This window comes from Monodon monoceros, unplaced genomic scaffold (assembly GCF_005190385.1).
Source record: "Monodon monoceros isolate NGI ecotype Baffin Bay Population unplaced genomic scaffold, NGI_Narwhal_1 Super_Scaffold_20, whole genome shotgun sequence".
Classification (NCBI taxonomy): Eukaryota; Metazoa; Chordata; class Mammalia; order Artiodactyla; family Monodontidae; genus Monodon; species Monodon monoceros.
Window position 1 is genome coordinate 71,162,561 of NW_021703777.1, and position 5,455 is coordinate 71,168,015.

Below are 5,455 nucleotides of genomic sequence, written 5' to 3' on the forward strand. Positions count from 1 at the left end.
GGATGGTTGTAGATCCTGAGGGGCCTTCAGTAGGCAATTGCATGTCTTTGGATTTTACTCTACAGAGGAGGAAGATAATGGAGGGCGACGGAGAAACATGATTATATTTTGAAAAGTTTACTCAGTCACTTTTTAGAAAATAAATAGTTACCCAGCTGCCAGACTGATCGTCTACAGTCCATTGTCCACAAAGCAGAATGAACCTTTTAAAATACTGTAGAAAGACCAGCAATCCACTCCTGGACATTTACTCCCAGAGAAGTAAAACTTACATCCACACAAAAACCTGTACCTGATTATTCAGAGCAGCTTTATTTGCAATAGTCCCGAACTGAAAGCAACGAAAATATCCTACAACAGGTGAATGGTTAAACAAAATGTGGGATAACCACTGTAGAATACCACTCAGCAATGAAAAGGATCAAGCTATTGATAAAACAATGTGGATGGATCTCAAGGGCACTAAAGTAGGTGGAAACTCTCAAAAGATCATGCATTGCCTTATTCCACTTACATAACTAAAGGTACATAAAATGTACCCATTGGGGGAAATGGATGAAGGGTACCTGGCACCTCTCTGCACTATCTTTGCAACTTCCTGTGAGTCTGTAATTATTTCAAAATAATAAGTTTAGAATCTGTAATTATGTCAAGGTTAAAAGGTTTTATTTTTTAAAGCGCTGTAGTAAAGAAATTGTGTTTCATCGGAAAACTGCATTGTCTACATACAGCACACCGTCCCCAGTTACCTGATTCTACTCTTTCATTGCCTTTGAACTATTTTTACAACTTTGAAAGGTTAGATAACTGAGAGATGTGCAAACCGTCCTGCCTGGTAGAGGTTCCCTTGCAGCCCTCACCCACATTCCTCATGGGAAAACCAGTTTACACACGAAAAAACCATTTATACATTCAATTCAACCTTCCTTTTTTCCACATCAAATTGTCCTTTGAATACTATGAGGGCATTGAGCAAGTTAAATAAAATCTTTAACATCTGTTCATTTTTATGTATGGGAGTCGTGATTTTACCTTTTCTGAAAACTCTCTCTCAAGAACATAAATCTGGTGACGTCACTCCCCAGCTTAACTGCTTCCTAGCTTCCCACTGCATTTAGAATGAATCCCAAACATTTCCCCAGATGGACAAGGCCCTGCCCAGCCAGGACCCAGCCTGCCTCTCAGGCCTCATCTCCTCACTCTGCCCCTTGCCAGGACACTCCGACTACTGGCCCTTCTTTCAGCTCCCTGAGAACATCAAGTCTGTTCCCACCTTATGGCTCGTACACCCGTTGTCCCTCGGCCTGGACTGCTCTTCTCATGGATGGCTCTTTTTAAGAGTAAACTGTCAGCTCAGTTGTTCCACCCTCAGAGAGATCTTCTCAAGCACTCTCTCAAAAGTAACATACCCATCCTATTTTTTTATCATAATTATTTCTATCTGATATAATAATGTGTCATTATGCATTATATATTATTTAACATATTTTAAATATTATTACATAAGCATAATGTATTTATTATATATTTTATAAATTTTTTTTTTTTTTTTTTTTTTTACGGTACGCGGGCCTCTCACTGTTGTGGCCTCTCCCGTTGCGGAGCACAGGCTCCGGACGCGCAGGCTCAGCGGCCGTGGCTCACGGGCCCAGCCGCTCCGCGGCATGTGGGATCCTCCCGGACCGGGGCACGAACCCGTGACCCCTGCATCGGCAGGCGGACTCTCAACCACTGCGCCACCGGGGAAGCGCTTTTTTTTTTTTTTTTTTTTAATGTTCATGGGAGTATAGTTCATTTACAATGTTGTGTTAGTTTCAGGTGTACAGCAAAGTGAATCAGTTATACATATACATATATCCACTCTTTTTTTAGATTCTTTTCCCATATAGGCCATTACAGAGTATTGAGTAGAATACCCTGTGTTATACAGTAGGTCCTTATTAGTTGCCTATTTTATATATAGTAGTGTGTATATGTCAATCCCAAGCTCCCAGTATATTTATTATATAAATATGTTAATACTGTTCAGTAAGCTACTAGTTTATTTATCTGCCCACCCCAATTCTATAATAGTAGGATCTTGAAATTTGGCTCTGCTGTATCCTCAGTGCTTAGAAAGGTCCCTAGCAAACATAGTAGGCACTCAATATATATTTGTTGAAGAAATCCCTGGGTGAATGATGCTCGCAGAAGTAGTGACGTTCCCACCACTGGAGGTATTTAAGCATGGTTTGTACAACCACTTGACAGGGTCATAGAAAAGCCATGGGCATATGCTCAGTCACAAGAATAAAAGACCATTTTGGTCCTTTCTAGGACTATGAGCTTATGATTCCGTGGCCACCATGCCCTTTCTGCTATGCAAATGGAAAAAGCAAAGGAGTATTCCTCAGTCATTTTCCACCAAATGATAGTATGCACACCCCTGTTCCTGCTGCAGTATCATCTCAGCATTAAAATGTTGAAGCTAATCAGACATTTAATTTCAAAGTGGAAGGTCATTATCCTGTCACAAAATTTTATTCCAATTACTTTTTTTTTCTATTATACGAAATGAATTAAAAGTAGCACAAAACATTGGGAGATCAAACAGTCAATCAGAAGCTCATTAAATATCATTGAAATTGGTGCAATAAAAAGCATTTCCCATGGCTGACTTATTATTTAAAAGCTATATTCTGGATGGCTTCAAGGAATTGACATGCTGCCAATCAAAAAATCACCCTATCCATAAATAGCCACTTGGCTTTTAAAAGTTCACTCTCTTTTTTTTATGAAATAAGGGTAAATACCTAAAAAGATTTAAAGCACGGGTGTAATTACGATCCTGTCAGCCCCTATGAGACCCTAAAGAGGAGATATCATCTGGTAATTTGGAGTATAATTTACAGCAAGATGCTTACGAAGTGCTGCCAATGATTTTATAAACACTTCAATACATTACATTCATGTACGATACTCAACTAAGTACAACCCCAGCCAGGGTATAGTGGTCAGTTACAATTTTAAAATTGAGTCCAATTCCACACTTGGAGTAAATGCCCATTTTATTTTCTAAAGAGTGAATATTAAGCACTTCATTTTGCTATGGACCCAGACATAGGTGACTGCTAGCGTGAGGATCTAAAAGCTGGTCACTTTAAAAATTCTAATATTTTTCCTCTAGGACCTCTTTTTATTTTTTTTAGCCAAATCACTAATTTTACCATTCTGTTTTATAGAAACATCCATTTTTGACATACAGGATGGCCAGGTCCTTTTCATTGGTAAAATATAACAACAGAAGTACTGTTCCCAGTCTCTTAAGGTGCTTAAGTGGTGAGGATGATACAAATGAAAAATACATAAGCAGAAGAGAAAGCTCCCAGGTATAGGAAATTACTTCTTCAGTAGAAGGACTGAAGAATTTCTCCCCTCTAACCCCTTCCCCCTCACCACACACACACACTGCCACCACCTAATTTCTTTTCAAAAGCCAGGACTTATTGACAAATTATCTGGGAGTAAAGTGGGAGGGAAACATTTCAATGCAAAATTCAGAACTGCTTTATAGAAAGAAAAGCGTGGGGAGGTTTGTTATCATTTGTTTCTTCCAGTATATCATTCAATTTCAGCTGTCTCACGTCTCAGAAGAAGCTTCCCCATTTCTCACTCATGTGCCTAAGAAACATCTCCCTGGCATCTCATTCTTTCTCCCTGTCTCTCACCAGCATTTCATTATTTCTTAACTGTCCCTCTCATGCTTGTCTCCCTTTTTCTTAGTGATCCACGTGTCCTCATTTAGCAGTTTTCAGAAGCCAGGGAGAAACGTTGCAAATAATGTTAAATATGATTAATATCTTGAATTCCTTGAAATATGACATGCATGAGTTACAATGAAACCTCTTTTATTTCCCCATGAAATGTTTTTGCATAATGAGAAAGAAAATGTCCTCTATGCCCTAATCAGCCCTGACAGTTCCTGGACTCCCAAATACTTTTATTTATGGCATTATTTATTTCATCTCTAATAAATGGAGGGGGGGCAGAAACCACAGCATGATCTGAGGAGGCTGCAGAGAGGGAGACTATCTAGGGTGGAGAAACACAGAAGCTGATCCTGCAAAGAGAGAGATGGCTTCCAAAGGAAGGGAGGTCTGGCAAATGAGAGGCCAAGGTCCTGAACCCTCAGAAGAAGAAAATAGGTCACCTTCCCAAGTCTAAAAGGAAAGCTCTGAAAAGGAACCTAACTTCAGAGTGGAGAGATGACGGTCACACATCCAGGAGAAGATGTACCCAGAATTCTAACCTGGAGAGTGAAGATTGAAGGCTGAAAAGCAAACCAGGGAAGGGAGTATGCTGGTATTGGAGCTGACGTAGGGGAGGGGTGATTTGCTCCCAAAAGTGGCTGGGAGAAGCGACGAGAGTCCTCTAGATCTGAAGACATCTCTAGCTCATGGGATCCTCCTCCAAACCACAGAGGCTCTTCCCTCATTCAAACGACTACTGAAATTGTGTGTCCTCCAGAAACCCTGGCCGTGTGACCCCAGGTGCAGTGAGGAGCTGCCTGGGCAACGCAGGGAGCAAGAGTTTTCGGCCCATCTTGAGGCTACAAGCACTTACAAATATATATATACCAAATGACATTGTTGAGAGTATCTAGTCACCGTCCCAAAAAGAGGTATCAGGTCATATTTTTTTCCCTCAATTGCACAGAGTCTATGTAATACGAGAAATGTGAATTTGAATATCTGAGTACATCTGTGCAACTCAGCCACACACTCTTGAGTGTCTGACTTTGGGTAATTTCCTCCAGGAGCCTCGGTTTTCTCATCTGTGGAATGGGGACACCGATTCTGTTACGCCCTCTCAGGGGCCCTGTAGGGAACTAACTGAAATAACGTGAAAGCCCGATGCTTTGTGTGCTCTTAGGACAGCATAAGCTCGAAGGCCAGGAGCTGGGTATAGGCAGAAACCCCCGGGCGCACAAACAACTCGCAGCGACCTAGGTCAAGACCTACTGAAGGTGTTCCTTTCAGAAGGCTGGGGGAGCAATTCCCCATCAGCAGAAGAACGGGTTGTAATATCTTCCCAAGGCGCACACGCACTCTAACTACCGCCCCACCACTACTACTACCAGACCCTCAGGGCAACCCCGAGAGTTCGAGGTCAAGCAGGCGGCGCCAAGAGCTCTTTCCTAAAACTGAACCCCGCCCACAGCAGCAGGAGCCTCAAGTGCAAGTCTGGGGCTCCGAAGTCTCGTCCCGGCCGGAACCTCGCGCTGTTACCGGGGGGGCCTCCTGGTCCCGGCTCATTCCTTCCCTTCCCCCGTCGGAGGCGCACACCCGGCTGGGCGACCACGCGGGCGGCAGCGGCGGCGCCAGGCCCCGCCCCCGCCCCCATTATCATTAGCAGATATAACCCTAAACACTTGCTCTTTACCTCTTTTCTCCCTCCAGGCATTGGTGAGGCAGCC

At 42.7% G+C, this 5,455-nt stretch overlaps 1 long non-coding RNA gene across 2 annotated transcripts in view; it reads right to left on the reverse strand.

Moving 5' to 3' along the window:
* The window catches only part of LOC114902501, a 41,515-nt gene that overhangs the window by 35,466 nt on the left and 594 nt on the right, over positions 1-5,455 (reverse strand). The window lies entirely within an intron of this gene.